Raw genomic sequence first — 13,840 nt, 5'->3', positions numbered from 1 at the left:
ACACGGATGTTATAACTCCGGAACTATTATACCCTATATATAAAGGGAATATATTCAATTTTTTTCTCAAAACATATAATATGCAATTTATTGATGACAGTTCTTTTGCAGGAAAATAAACACAAAATAAGCAGTTTAAGCAAATACTCATACACTGGAATTCGAAGGTCAACCGTATAGTACGGATCCTTAATACTGGGTGCCTAACACCTTCCCCAGGGGATCATCAAAACTCTTACCTAGAACTTTGGATTACGAAGATTTTTTTCACGGTATTTGAATAAACCCTTCAAAATCGATTTTCCTAATTTCCTAAAAATTAGGTGGCGACTCTTTTTTCAAAACAAGTCCGAAAGAGTGTAAACTAGTTCGTAGTAGCCTTTTATGCCCTAACCCCTCGAAAAAGTGAACTGTTACAACCACGTCATAAGAATAACATGATAATTGACGAACCCATGAACACTCAAAAGGGATGAGTTTTCAGGGGCGTACAACCAAAGAGCCCAGAGACTTGAGCGGAATTGTGTGTTGCCGGTTGTTGATAAGAAAGCAAGTGGGACCTCACCTCGTTCCAATGATTTGGTCATTCTGCTATGATTAATAATTGTAGGATTACAGATGTTATAGTTGATTCAAGCAGTTCGGCCAACGTCATTTAGTGGGGGGTCATCGAACAACTTGCAATGATGGGTGGGCTAGAGCCACCCATAAAAATATCCAATGGGTTGGTTGGAGCAAACGGAACAATGAAAGGATTGATAGAGTTGTCGGTTGTAACAGGAAGTGGGGAGCAGAATACATTGTTTATGTTATGAATGACGACATGGGGTGTGAATTTACTTTGGGCAAACCGTGGATTCAAGATACGAAGGCGGTACTTTCAAAATTACACAAGAAAGTAGAGTTTCCAACACCGGATGGAGTTGAGTGCATCCCAGGAACGGTTTCTAGCGAATGGAACGTCTGATGTTAAAGTAGTTAATAAAGTAAAAAAAAAAAAAAAAAGGATCAAGAATTACATGACCAGGTAATGCAAGTATGTTAAATCCAAAAGAAAAATTGGAAAAAACCCCAAAGCAAAAGGTGGTAATAGGCTCCTGAAAAACTTATGAAAGTTCTGCTAAAAAGGAAGTTTGCATCATGTGGTGAAAAGCAAAGCAGTTCAAGGTATGTTTTTATTTCGAGTAAGTTATTATTTTTAATACCAACATTTGATGCAGGTGAAAGATGGTTTCCGATGAGGAAAATGAAGTAGGAAAAAGCACGCGGAGGTTACCCTGTGAATTTTGAAAACACGTGTTGCACTCTTTTTCCCTTCGACTTTTATCCTAAAAAAAAGAAAAAAAAGGGTTTTTCCGACAAGGTTTTTAGTGAGGAAGCAACATAAAACATGTTACTTTGAATAAGTAATTGGAGCGGTTGATTGCCAAGGGTAGCAAAGCATCAAATGTTGTTCAAGTGTTATTGAATCGAGAAGATGAACCCCGACAAGAAACTGGAGGACTGACGAAGAAAGGGTCGAACGGAGCCAAAGCTTTCAAGTTAGAGAGTTGGACCATATATCTTAAGTTTAATATTGTAGTACTGGGATGGTTGTCCAGGCTCCGTGTCACGCCCCGAACCATGGCCTGCGCGTAACACGACACTCGGTGCCTGACTGCATGTGACCGAGTAAACCAACTGACTGGCCGGATCAATATGTGGTATAACTGTAAGCTGAATATAATCACACGACATGCTGATCTACTAAAGAGTCTGACTAAAATATCATAAATGCGAAAAGTACTGAAAAGTCTGCAAGTATAAACGAGTAGTCGACAAGGCTAACACATAAAATCCTGCTAACATCTGACTGACATGACTATAGTCTACGAAGACTCTAAAGAATACTAAAATGCTAACTGTTTACCGGGACAAGGCCCCCCGGCATATCTTACTAACTAAAAATACTATAAAGACTGTAAATAAATGATAAGGCCCCGAAAGATCTGGGGATCACCAATCAGCTGATATTAGAGATCCTAGCGAGCAGATGCGTCGTCCTGTAAATCATTTCCTACATCGTGAGATGCAGGCCTCGGGCAAAAAGGGACGTCGGCATATTTAAATTGCACTGATATGTAAAGCAACTGAAGGAAAGAACTGTAAGTGGGGTGCTCGGTAAAGGGCAGTCCAAATCAATAAACATGTATATAATCTGAAAATGAAACTAATAACTGAACTGAATAAAAGAAGTAAAGTAATAGGTACTCTTTGTCCTGAATATGAATCACCTGTTTTACAGAGTTAATAATCCGAGCCTTGGCCCAATATGGATGCACAAAACTATGGCCTTGGCCAAGTAAGTGCTAACACTCCGGGGCCTTGGCCCAATATAAATGCACAAATCATTGGCCTAGGCCAAGTAAGTGCGTCAGTCGATGGCCTTGGCTACGTATACGTATACATAAGACCGTGCCCTTGGGCAAAGATACAGGTGTTCAACATTCAACAATATATGTATATATATATATATAGGAACTGAAAATCATACTGTAATGCATATATATATATATATATATAGGAACTGAAAATCATACTATAATGCATAACACTGGAATACTGGTCAAAACTGAACTGAGACATGTATTTCTAAACTGATTATAGAGTGTAAACATACTGAGTTTTCATGGCTGAGACTCATGGAATATCAAGGAGTTGAAAGTCATACTGTAATGCATAATACTGAAATACTGAATCATGCTGGACTAAATAGAACTAGACTGAGACACGTACTCATGAACTGATTATGAAGTTTAAAGCATTAATTGTTCTTAAGCAATCTGAGCATTACTATCCTGAGACATGAAATCATACTAACATGGCTTTGAGAGTCATACTGAAATACTGATATGAGATACTGAACATGAATTCATACTGAGACATGAAAGCCTACCGAGATGCTGATATGCTATACTGACTATTACTATACTAGCTGAGACATGAATTTATGAACTGATTATGAGAACTAAAACTTTAACTAGTTTATAAACATGCTGAGTTTCTAGACTGAGACTCATCGGTATGAAACACGACTCTAACTAGATTACATTATGGGTTCACAATGTTCGGAATGAAAGTCATGAACAAACTATGAACCTAGGGAATAGAATTTCTACAACTATTCAAGGAGACTAAGTTGAACTATATTTCTGAGGCAATTTGTAACATTGTAAAAGAAACGTAGCGTAGGGAGAATCATTAACATTCCCAAACATAGAGAGTTAGCCTCACATACTTGTAATCACTCCAATCCAACGAACTAAACTGCTTTTCTGATGAAAAACACCAAAACCCTAGCTTTGAATCGCTTGAGAAGGATTTACCTTGGAAATCCTATGTTTTGGGTGAAGAATCATATTACTAATCATGAATTAATGTTAGAATTACTTAGGAATCGTTAGAGCAATCTTACTTTGACGTGGAAGGATGAGGAGAGGAGGAAAACGGCTGCTTAGGGCTTTAAAACAAAGTTGAAATGTCTAATAAATGAAATTTCGAGTTCCCAAGCTCGCCTAGCAAGGTCTAAGGCGAGCCCTTGCCTCGGTTTGGGGCGAGCTCCCTTGGCATTTTGGACTTGGACGATTTTTCTCATTTTTTCACTTTTTGGACCCGTACCTCACTGAGCGCGGCCTAAGGTGAGCCCTTGCCTCGCTTTGGGGCGAGCTCAGTAAGCTCCCCTGGCCATTTTACACTTAGTCAAAATTTCACGTTTTTCTGCTCGTCGACAACATTTAGTAAAATGGGAATAACTCCTAACACAGAGCTCTATTTAGGCTTCGTAATATACCATTGGAAAGATAATTAAAAGGGATACAACTTTCATGTTTAAATTTTTCTCAAATTCTCAACATATTTTCACGAAATCTAGATGGAAGGCAGACCTGCCATAAACTTAGCCAATTCTATCAAATCTTAAGCAGCTCACTATTCGTTTTGATTTCAAAACAATAATTTCCACCCAAACTAATACCGATAGTAATTCACATGTCTAAAATGTTACATTAATACTTATCTAACACATCCACACTTATTCTGAATTTACGGAGCGTTACATTGACGCGTGGCCAACGCGCATGGCCTGCTGCTCTGAGCGTTTTTGTGACGCTCATAACTTCTTACTCCAATCTCCGTTTGGCCTGATCTTTATATGGATGGAAAGGTATTTCCACATACTACAACTTTCATTAAGAGACCTTTTCCATATTCTGAAGTAATCAAGAGGTTATAGTTGCCTAAATTAGGCCCCTCAGCCACTTTCGCAAAACGTTCGAACCTTCAAATTTTTGCTAAAACTCTAACGATACGAGTCTAACCTTGGTTCTAAACTACGAGATTCTAGTCCAAAAATTCGGGTAGTTCGATTAACTTACTCCTGGTAGTTCAATGTACAACCAAAAGAGAAATTTATCGATTCTACAAAAACCGACCTCGGATAGACTCTTTCTCTTCGAATATGTTATAATATAGAGTTGTATATATATTCGAATGAAACACAAATTAGAATCTTATACTTAAGTAAGAATGCCCAAATGAATTGGAGACGTCTATTCATCTGCATAATTATAAGGCCTTATTCATAAAAAAAAAAAAATAGTCGAAAGGATAATTCCCGACCAATATAGCAAATGTATAAATTCGGAGGTGCGTAAACCCGAATAAATTTTTTATTCATTCGAAAGTGTTTAACCCGAATGGAAATACTTAAAAGTTTGGGAGAATATGACCTGGATTAAATTATTCAAAATAAGCATACAAAAGCTATTCACCCAAATAAAAAGAAGGGAAACACATGTGTGTTTTAAAGATTGGAATTAAGGTTCCTCCGAATTAGAATAAATGAAGATTGAAAGTCATTCTCAATGTCAAAGAAAAGTTGGAAGTTCTTATTTGTCTTCAGAAACAATGCAACTAGGTAAGTCTTATATGTCAAACCTTTTTACTACAACTTGTTTTGTTGTTACATTAAGGTGGAAAGTAGCTACCAGAGAAGCAAAGATTAATGGATACTTGCTAAGTCAAACATTATATTTTTACAATAAAGAAACATAGTGTTTCAGAAAAGTCATAATTGATAAATGACTAGAAGTTGAGAATACACTTTTTGAGGATCAAAGGTATGACAAAAGCCTTAGATAAGATCAACAACAGAAACATTGCAGCAAATTATTAGTCTCGAACTAATCACCATTCAGAGCATCCACCGTTCTCATCAAAATTGCAGTAGCTGGAAGATAAAACTCTTTTTGGATGACTTCGATGGTATTAAAATAGAAGCCTTCTCAGCTATGGGCTTTTTCTTCAAATCCCTCTTAAGCTTTTTGCGAGGACAAGCGGAGAAGAGCTTAACAAGTTCATCAGTAGACATATCAAGAAAAGCATCAAGATCTACTCCTCTATAACTAAATCATTTAAACGTTCTTTTCTTTGGCTGTTGTCCGGCAACATCACCTTCAATTCCCATTATGGTTGGTACGAGATTTCGGTAGAAGTGCCAGTAGGATTGAATGCAGCTAAAATAAGAAAAAAAGGGAGAGTGATTATGAAAGCCCGAAAGTAAAGGAATTTCAAAATTTATGTCTTTGTTACGAGATATAAAATTATGTCATTTATCAAAGACTGAGGATACATCCAAACATCGAAAAAAACGATCCCATCATATTACAAACTCGCGAAAGGGACCGGCATGGCCAGACCCATGGTCCGCCCAAGTTTAAATTCAAAAGATTTCACAAAAATAAACTTTTGTCCAAATAAAAAAGGTGCGAAACTTAAAAAGCTAAGAGTAAATATGAGGGAAATCTAAGAATAAATATGAGGGCTAAGTGTTTGGAGTGGCTCCTGCAGCAGGTGAAGGGTCAAAATCCTCACTCCTGGATCATTCCCCCTGGCTTGGATATCTTCAAGAGCTAGTTCAGCAGCTACCAAGTCAATTTTCGCCTCAAGCATCGATGTAGGAAGATCAAAATCATTAGCACTAGCCTCTTCGAGCGTATCCCTCCAAGTTTCTAAGATGGCTGAGTCACGACGGAGTCGTAATTTTGGCACCGGGCTCGGAGGCGATCCTTAGTAACTTTAACACTGGCGAGTTGGTCCCCAATGTTGTTCAAATCATTCTATAACCTAGCTGCTTTGTTTAGGAGACCGACGTAGGATGAAGTCAGGATTTGAAGAGAGTTCTCTCGGTCTCTTAGAGAGTTAATTACATCTTCCAAGCGCATTCGCAAAGAGGCCTGGAGAGAATTAGAAACTTGAACTTCAGCTTGGAGCCTCTCTATTTCAACCCATAGACGGTCATTGTCTTCTTGAAGTTTCATTTCACCAAGAGAAGGAGCAATGGTCCGTGCAAGGTCCGCAGTGGAAGTAGTAGCCACATGACCCTTAAGAAAAAGGGGTTAATCAAAAGATGAACTAGAGACACATGGGACTTGTGAAGAAATCTATAAGGGAGGAAGAACCAATACCTGGAGGAATAAATTGGCTAGATGAGAAAGTGAATATTCCAAGCTGACAACCGGAGATTTGGGACGTGGGGATGATCCCGAGTTCCAGCCTCAACCGGTGGAATGACGCTCATTTGTGATGGTTCACAAGTGGGGACAGTAGGGTTTTTCAAGCAAATTCCGATGGGATGAGCCTTGGGCTCCCCAGAGGCTTTCCTAGAGCCATCGGGAAAGAGATCCCTGGGATCATCGGCCTGTGGTTGCTCATCGTCATCATCGATATAGACCACCCTGTGCTGAGCATCATGCTAAGATTTACTCCATACTTCAATAAGCCTATGACGGGTCCGCACTCTGAAACTAATTTCTATTAGCGGAGAAGTGGACGCCTCTTTTTTGCGTTTCCGGCTGGAGGAAGTGGCCTTAACAATATTAGACAAAGCTACTATTTGAATAGGGACTCTCCGGGTAGTAGATTTTCTCACAGGGAGGCTTGTAAGAAAAAAATGAGTGAAAAGAAGAGAAGGGGCGTGAAGTTGTGCATAGTTAATAAAATATAGCTTCGCTCACCATGACTCTTTCCGCTCCACCAATCGGAGGTTATACTTCTCCAAGATCGGGTCACATTAGGAGAGGCACGAAGCAGAGCGACTACCCACTCAAATTTTATGACTAAAAGCTCTGGCTCAACAAGAACAACTGAAAAAGAGTGGGAATGTGAAAAAGGTTTTGAATAAAATGAGGAGTGCGATTATAGTATATAAAAAAAAAATATCCATGTGAAGTACTTACGTGTATTATTCCAAGTTTCCGGAAACGGTTCGGGAGCGGAACGATGTAGTAGGCTGGTTCGAATCATCACAAACATGTGAAGCCATCCCCCATCAAAATCATCCTCCGGGTTAATCAGGCTGCGTCTCCCACGAGGAAATAGGCGCACTAATCCTCCTCGGAAGACCAGAGGAGAATATAGGTGCATCAGATGGTCGAGTGAAAATGCAATACCGACTTGGTCAATCAAAAGCTGAATACAGTAGATTAGGCGCCAAACCTGGGGAGTGACTTGACCGATGCAAACACGGTATCGGCAGCAGAAGTGTTCAATGATCTTGAGAATTGGGAGTTTAAAACCTATCACAAAAAGGTATGTGTAAACCATAGAAAAACCCTCGATATGGTGGTTCATCCTGGTTTCATGATTAACGGCGGCAATATCAACTTCTGGGCGAAGTTGCAATCCTCACGAACTTTGGGAATAATGTCAGTAGTTATAAAAGAGTCAATCTCTTCAACTGATTGACGATGGTGATCGACGGCACTGAAGTCCACATGATATTTGAATCTAGATGGGAGAACATTGGCGGCGTGGGAGTTAAGATCAATCTCCTGACTTGTGGGAGAGATTGGAGCTTTCCCAAAATGGCGTTCAGCAGATAGAGTATCATTATGAGAGGAACGATTGGGAGAAGGGTAAGATGATGAGGCAGACATGTCAGAGTTTTTTCAGAGAAAAACAATGAAGGAAGAGATGAAAGCAAGAAGAGTTTATTAAGCAATTTTACGTATAAGGAAAGAAAAGATTTGATTGAATTTGGATTTGGCCACTTTCCTTATTTATACACAAATAATGGAAGATGAATCGATTAGAATTTTGAAGGGCACTCTCTTTTATGAACGACTATTTTTTTGTCAATTGTCATGACTAAAAGGTCGCCGGCATTCTGCAGGGGGTGCATTAAATTCTGATTTGACGGTTGCCTCTTTGAATAAACCGTCTGAACGATCCATTTCCCCGGTATCACTTCTTTCACCGGGAAGTGAGGGGACTATCTGTATAAATGGAAAAATAGCTTGACACATGGCATGGAAGAAAGAGGAACACGCGGCATATGAAATCAGGCAATGCAGTGATGGTTGGTTTGACTGGGAAAAGCGACCCCGTGAGAACTCGAAGCAGTTGGTACGGGCCATTTAAGAAGAATTAACATTATATAACCGGTCTGATTTTGAAGCTGACGTTATATTTATGCATTAACAATAGCATTTACTGATTATTATTGCTTATTATTAGGATAGATTTGTAGCTCAAGGCTGACGCTTTACAACTATAAAAGGAGCCTAAAAGCTCAATGTAAGATCATCGAAATACAATTACTTAAACTCTTTTATACAATTCAGTCTCTATTCCAAAGCAAAACTGTTCCATCTATATTCTTTTGTTCCGGATTCGAAGTGTTCTTAAAGGCCGAGTGCTCTACCAGAGTCATCCTTATTAAGAGAATCCTTCGAGACTCATTTGGCCTAGGCTTACTTATCTTATTTATCATTTTCCTTATCTTATATTTACCTTATTTCATTGCAATATTATTATTATTTTCTTCTTGCTTATAACAAATTAACTCATGTATCTTTTAAACCACTAATAAATTTAACTGTACCTTTTGAGGGGTAAATAAAAATAAGTATGAAATGATAAATTATTTCTTGATTTCTAAATTGGATATGTAAAAACGGACATCTATTTTAGTATGACAAGTAAAAATGGACGGAGAGAGTACTTTACAGTAGCTTAAAAGGCCCGCATTAAAATTTACCTTTTTAATTAAAGCCAAACAGTCCTCAGTAGTGTTAAGCTCTCCGCGTCGATTTAATAAAAAAAAATAGATGCTTTAAAAAGACAGCGGAAAGTAGTACAATGAATGGAACTATAGAAGAGTGGGTCCCTGTACGCATAAAATGCAGAAAGGGCCCCACCGTCACTTCCACACCAATACACCATCCATGTTTTGGGTGTTTAAAGTAGGTGCTAAGCACCAATTTGAACAAAGGAAGTTCTCACTTAATTATTCCATCAACTAATTATTCAATTTTAGTATTCCCTCCGATTATGGGATGATATTTGACTAAACATAAAATTTAAGAGAAAAATGATAACTTTTAAAATTTATGGTTCAAAATAAGTTTTAAATATTTGTATGGCTGTAAATCATCATATAATGTTAATTTGTTTTTAAATATAAAAATGTGATATTCTCTTGAGGATAAACTAAAAAGAAAAGTGTACCACATAAATTGAAACAAAGGGAGTACAATGTATCAGGTTTCAAATATTAATCGTTTCAGTGAACCGAATTATCTTCTTTATTGTTTCAATTAACATAGTAGTATTGATTAAGTGACTAGATTATGGAGAAATCAAAGTAATTTGGGTAAGGGAAAAGGGTCAAAAATGCTCCTCGACTCTGAAAAAAAGGGCTAAAAATATCCTCAATTATAAATTTGGGTAAAAAATACCTCTTCCGTCATTAAAGTTTTCAAATAGCCCCTGTCTTAACGGAAATCCCCAACATAACCTGATTTCATTTTTTAAACTCACTCCATTTAAATCCGACCCAACTAAATAAAAAATCCATATGAGTTACCGGCTCCTGTGCCTAGTAGCTCAAGATGTAGGACTCGGGAACAAGTTGGTCCCATCTTAAAAGTGTTGACTGGCTGGAGTTTATCTCATACTATGAAACTATGGGATCGTTTGGTTTGTGAGAAGCTATACTAAAATCATGGTGAGAATGAATAATTTTATTGATTGATATTTGACTCAGTGGATCAAAACTAGGATATATATATATACTAGATGGCCTATGCCCGTGCTGCGCACGGGCTCAACACTTCGGATTATAGTGTATCTATGTATATGTAGTTGTGTTTAGATAATGATAATATATATATATATATATATATATATATATATATATATATATATATATATATATATATATATATATATATGTTCAAAATACGATTAATTTAACATTGTAGTTTGTGCTCGTATCTAAAACATTATTTTATTCGTGTTTGCTACGAAAATTTATTAATACCTTTTAAAAGAAAAGCTTGTTTAAAAAAAACTATTTTCCTCTCTTTTAGATAAAATAATAGCAATATTTTGAATATCAGTTGATACTTTCAATTTTAATTCGATTAATTTAACGGTGTAAAATACTTATTATTTTTTATCAAATTTTGATTTAGATAATTCTAATTCAAATTATTAAATTAATTTTACATGTTTAAAATGAAACAAAGTAGAAATTAATTTTTTCCTTATTCTAAAGAGTCCATTATTATTGATTTAATTGTTTGATTTTCTAAGCATTTGTTTTTTAACATTGTTTGTTTTATTAATATGGGATTCACATTTTTTTTTTTAATATTGCTTGATTCTGTTAATATGGGGTCCACTTTTTTTTCCCGTGAGTTTGGATGTGGTCAGTTCCACTTTTTTTTCTTCCTTTTTTTTTTTTAAAGGGACAACGGACGATGAAACATGGGTCTAAACCCATGCTTTATATAGTTTCTTCTTTTTTTATTTTTATCTTTTATATTGCTTGGTGTCGTTTAGTATGGGGCCCACCCTTTTGGACATTATATATATATATATATATATATATATACACACACACACACACCATGTTCAAAACACGATTGATATGACATTGTAATTTGTGCTCCGTATCTAAAACTTTATTATATTAGTGTTTGCTAAGAATATAAAGTCTGCACTTTTTTTTTGACATTGTTTATTTTTTTTTAATATAGGATTCACTTTTTTTTATTATATATATTGCTTGATTTTGTCAATATGGGATACTATGTTCAAAACACGATTAATATAACATTGTAGTTTGTCTCCGTATTTAAAACTTTATTATATTAGTGTTTGCTACAAATACGCATGGTGTTTAATATGGGGCCCACAATTATTTTCACATTTATTAGAGTAAGGAAAAAATGAAAAAGTAATTAAATTCTATCTTATTTTAATATATAAGTATTTTAAGTATGTTACTTGTACAATAATTTCATTTGCTCCACTAATGGATTGATACGCACGCGGTAATGAATCCATTATTATTGACTTAATGAGATACTTTGGAAATTACATGAATATTGTTTGATTTTTTAATATGGGGTGCATTTTTTTTGGACATTATTAATTTGCATTATTTTTAATATATATATATATATATATATATATAGCCATTCAAAACACGATTAATATAACATTGTAGTTTGTACTCCGTATCTAAAACTTTATTATATTAGTGTTTACTATGAATACAAAGTCTTTTTTGACATTATTTTTTTTTAATATGGGGTTCAATTTTTTTTTTTTTGATAATGCTTGATTTTGTTAATATGGGGTCTACTTTTTTTACCGTGAGTTTGGAGATGGTGGGTTCCACTTTTTTTTTTATATATTTGATGCTGTTTAGTATGGGGTCAATATATATAGGCTACAATTTTTTTTTTTACAATTTTTTTTATGGGCCTGTTTAATATGAGGCCCAATTTTTTTTTTTTTTTTTTTTTTTATATATATACTATGTTCAAAACATGATTGATATAACATTGTAATTTGTGCTCCGTATCTAAAACTTTATTATATTAGTGTTTGTTAAGAATACAAAGTCTGCACTATTTTTTTTGACATTATTTATTTTTTTAATATGGGATTCATTTTTTTATATATATTAGCATTTTGTCAATATGGGATACTATGTTTAAAACACGATTAATATAACATTATAGTTTGTGCTCCGTATTTAAAACTTTATTATATTAGTGTTTGCTATGAATACGCATCGTGTTTAATATGGGGCCCATATTTTTTTTTAACATTGTTTGTTTTTTTAAATATGGGATTCACTTTTTTTTTTTTTTTTATTGCTAGATTTTGTTAATACGGGGTCCACTTTTTTTTCCCCGTGAGTTTGAATGTGGTGGGTTCCACTTTTTTTTTTTAATACTGGATGTTGTTGAATATGGGGCCCACAATTTTATTTTATTTTTTACAATTTTTACTATGTTCAAAACATGATTGATATAACATTGTAATTTGTCTTTCCGTATATAAAATTTTATTATATTAGTGTTTGCTAAGAATACAAAATCTGCACTTTTTTTTGACATTGTTTATTTTTTTAATATGGGATTCATTTTTTTTATATATTGCTTGATTTTGTCAATATGGGATACTATGTTCAAAACACGATTAATATAACATTGTAGTTTGTCTTTCGTATTTAAAACTTTATTATATTAGTGTTTGCTATGAATACGCATCGTGTTTAATATGGGGCCCGCATTTTTTTAACATTGTTTGTTTTTTAAATATTCTTGATTTTGTTAATATAGGGTCCACTTTTTTTTTTAATATCCTTTTGATGTTGTTTAATATGGGGCCCACAATTTTTTTTAATACCGAATGTTGTTGAATATGGGGCCATAATTTTTTTTTTTCAATTTTTTTTTTTTAGGGCTGCTTTAATATGGGGCCAAAATTTTTTTTTTTTTTTTTTTATGTTGGTGTTGGGGGGAGGGGGGGGTGGGGTCCACGACGGACGACGAAAGAACCACCAACCGGTGCTTCTAATATAGTAGAAATATATATATATATATATATATATATATATATATATAGTACTCCCTTCGGATAAAAAAGAATGTTCACTTAGTTTTTTTGTTGTGACTGTCCACTTATCAAATCAAGAAAGAATTAACCTTATTTTTCTAAATTTTTTCTTATTAAGTGCTATGTGATCAAATCTAAATACCTATTTAATTGGAACAGTTTAGTTAAATTACTTATTTTTATCTAGAAATTAATATTTTTTAAAAAAATGTGTAAATAGCTAAGTGGATACTCTTTTCTTAAGGGGGGACAACTACAAAACACTACTTGGTTTTACACTAGACTAGGAGCCTGTTTGGATGCAGTGGCGGATTCAGGATTTTCACTCAGGGTGTTCGAAAAAATAATTGAACCTAAATATACACTGTAATATATGTTCAGAGTGTTCAAAAGTTAATAAATGTACATAAACATATAAAATTTACCCTAAATATACACTGTAATTTTTTGTCCAGGGTGTTCGGTGGGCTCTTGGTACATCCGCCCCTGTTTGGATGGGCTTAAAAAAAGTAGCTTATAAGCTGAAAACAAAACAACTTATAAGCCAAAAAAAAAAAAAAGTTGGGGTAGTTCAACTTTTTTTTTTTTTTTTAGCTTATAAGTTGTTTCAGCTTATAAGCTGCTTTAGATAAATTAAGCCAAACAGGTCTAATTATTTTTTTGGGCTTATTTTAAGCACAAAATGATTTTAAGCTGATCAGTCAAACACTCAAAAAAGCCGAAAACAACTTATAATCTATTTTTAACAACTTATAAGTCAATCCAAATGGGCTCTAGATACATTTTTATAAATTTTTATTTTTAGTTTTAACCTTGACTTTCCTAAAGGACTTTGGGAGAAGATATTTGAAAGAAGGACGATTTTATCATGTTGTTACTTCAT

Source organism: Lycium ferocissimum, chromosome 12 (assembly GCF_029784015.1).
Source record: "Lycium ferocissimum isolate CSIRO_LF1 chromosome 12, AGI_CSIRO_Lferr_CH_V1, whole genome shotgun sequence".
Lineage (NCBI taxonomy): Eukaryota > Viridiplantae > Streptophyta > Magnoliopsida > Solanales > Solanaceae > Lycium > Lycium ferocissimum.
Note: the sequence above shows the minus strand (reverse complement) of the source record.